The sequence below is a fragment of the Myotis myotis genome, unplaced genomic scaffold, assembly GCF_014108235.1.
Source record: "Myotis myotis isolate mMyoMyo1 unplaced genomic scaffold, mMyoMyo1.p scaffold_m19_p_16, whole genome shotgun sequence".
Lineage (NCBI taxonomy): Eukaryota > Metazoa > Chordata > Mammalia > Chiroptera > Vespertilionidae > Myotis > Myotis myotis.
Window position 1 is genome coordinate 16,384,735 of NW_023416320.1, and position 2,915 is coordinate 16,387,649.

The 2,915-nt window shown below is 37.3% G+C and overlaps 1 pseudogene; it reads right to left on the minus strand.

Annotated features, from left to right (window-relative positions):
• Nucleotides 1-499: 499 nt before the first annotated feature.
• LOC118670501 lies at nt 500-952 on the minus strand (annotated as a pseudogene).
• Nucleotides 953-2,915: the final 1,963 nt, after the last annotated feature.

Consider the following 2,915-nt stretch of genomic DNA (forward strand, 5'->3'; position numbering starts at 1 on the left):
TACTCTGCATCTTAGGCACTTAGTAAATACTGCAGATTGGATTTTGAATAAATAGGCATTGATACTGTTGATTCAAGGAACATAAACTGTATAATTCAAGCTTAGTCTTAACCATGACCATGTTATTTGTAATATGAGAGCTTTGGGATTTTTTTCTCTGCTGTTCCCCTTAACACTTTATTATTAGGTATGCTATCAATACAATACACATAGGAGCCAGTGATTCTAATTCTGCCAGAACTAAATATCATTTTCTACAACTTGAAACATTTCAAAAGGAAAATACATCTTCATGAAAGCAAAATTTAAATGTGTCAAAACAAATGATTTTGAAAAGCTGCTCTTCGTTAGGAAAAACATTATAGTCATACAAGTGACTTCTTTTAAAACTCTGATTATGTATTTTAATTTTTTTTTTTTGTGGGTAAAGAAACCTTTAATGAGAATTTGAGGTGCAAGAGGAAACGTTGTGGAGGGCCAGTGCTTGGCCCCAGCTGCCTCATGTGTACATGGCTCCATGCAGGTTCTCTAGTCGGGGCTTCTCCCGGTGCTTGAGAGCCTAATGCCGTTTGTGCTCTTCATAAGCATCACCATCAGCCGGCAGTTCATGGCGGCAGAGGGGGCAGGAATTTGTCTTGCTTAGCCAGGGCAGAATGCAGTTGGAATGGAAGAAGTGAGGGCAAGGCATCTCAATGGCAGTCTCCTCCTCCTTGAGGTACATGGGGCACTTGAGCTCAGACCGAGAGCCCCTGATGACTGTCCTGGGGAGGCTCTCAAGCACAGTCTTGGCAGCAGGTGGAGGCAAGTGGTGATCCCAATCTACTACCAACCCCAAGTCTTCAAAGTCCACACTGATGAAAAGTGACCTCGCGATCTCCAGCAGGATGTTGGTTCAGGCCTCCCGCTCGGGGTCCAACGGCTCGCAGTCGTGTTCGTTGAAGTAGGACGCCATCTCTTGATTATGTATCTTTAAATAGATTATATTTAGTTCTAGTTAACCATTTACAGTCACTCTTCACAACTCTCTTTAAAGGCATCTGAATTTTTCCAAGGAAAATGTAGGGCAAACTCACAGTGCAATTCCATTAGGACAATGTCTGTGCCTATATGTGTTCAGTTTCTGACTTATAAATAACTAGGGAATCACTGAATTGCATCAAAAATCAACTGAATTGTTTTAAATTTTTTCAAGCTTTAAGCAGTCCTGAATTTTCCTTTTCAAAGGAGTTATTAATAGGGAAGAAAAAAGGAAGACATTATGCTTTTACAAAGATATTTTAATTGTACTTGCCCATATACCAAAAATATCATTTATAACTTAATTCATGTAATCTTATTTCACAGTAAAGATCTAATTCAATTCGATGAGCTATAATAAAGAATGAGTTATATTTCTCAAGTCTTTATAATAGACTTATACTGCCAGTTATAATGTTATAGTGGAACACATAAAAACTGTTTAAATTACATTAAATTTCAAATGGCAAGTTTGTATTTAGACAATTTAAATAGTATGTGTGTTTAAGGAATAAAAATTCGACCTGACTAATAAAAGAACAGAATAGATTTTCCAGTCTAACTTCTCAAATATAAAATGTTGCAAGAAAGTTGAGAGAGATGTACAATCCAAAGGGTAGCAAAAAAATGATGTTCCATCTTCAACTATTATAATTAAGTAGATTAAAAAACATTAAAAACAGATAGGCAATATTTTGGTGTGACTCAAGAGCCATCAAAACTAAATTTAATTTACAATATAAGCAATCTAAGACATAAATCAGGAGAATCACATTTAAGTTTTTCACTTGAGATGTTCACATAAAGATGGTTTAAAATTTTATTATTTTTGAAGATGTCTTTTATCAAAATAAGCTGGAGCATCAGACAAATGAAACATAATTACACATGAAAAACTAATATGCAGAAAAATATCAACCAGATAATTGCTGTCTAATTCTCATACTTTGAAACAGAATTTATCATGAAACTAAGTGCAGTCCACTGCTTGTATGGAGTGAAATACTGCCATCACAAATTTTAAAAACGTATGAAAAATAATGAATATTTTTGGATTTCTTAAAATGCTTATGATAAGACTACCTTCAGGCTTGCTTATGTGAAAGTGACCATCATATATATATATATATATATGGTGTTCATTATAAAGCCACAAATAGTAAAAGTCAGATTTGTAGTAATTTATTTTTCCAAGTATGACTTAACAGAAAAAGCAAAAGTAAGGAAAAAAATAATTAATTCTTAATTTATTAAGAGTTCATTAAGAAACAAGGGAAAAAGGGAAGGACTTTTATCAAAGTCCCAAATATAAACCAAAAGGGACCATCAAAGGGGAACATGGGTCCACTTATATATATATATATATATACTAGAGGCCCAGTGCATGAAATCCGTGCACTCGGGGGAGGGGGGTTCCCCGGCCTGGCCTGTGCCCTCTCACAGTGTGGGAGCCCCGCGATCGATCTCCCCAAAGAGGTAGGCCCTTCCCACCCATCCGGGACTCCTCGATGGATTGCCAGAGCCGAGGTCCCGCCTCCGTGCACGCAGCGTCAAGTCCCTGCCCACCCATGTGCCTGCTCTGTACACAGCCTCCTGGTGATGGATTGTTACTGCGTGAGGGCATCACAGCATGAGGGCATGATGACCACATAGCCTTTTATTAGTATAGATTAAAAAAAGAGCACCAATGTTTCAAAACCAAAATTGTTAATTTTACCAGATATGCCACCTTTTAGATTCGTGGCTTATAGATTCATAACCAGTCAAATTCAGTATGTGTGTATGTGTTTACAAGTTGTTCCTGGCTACTATGAAGAGTCCTAGACATCTCTACTTTCAAGTCTGATGCTGCAGATGAGATGGTTGGAAGACTAAGGTCAGCTGGGGCTGGATCACCT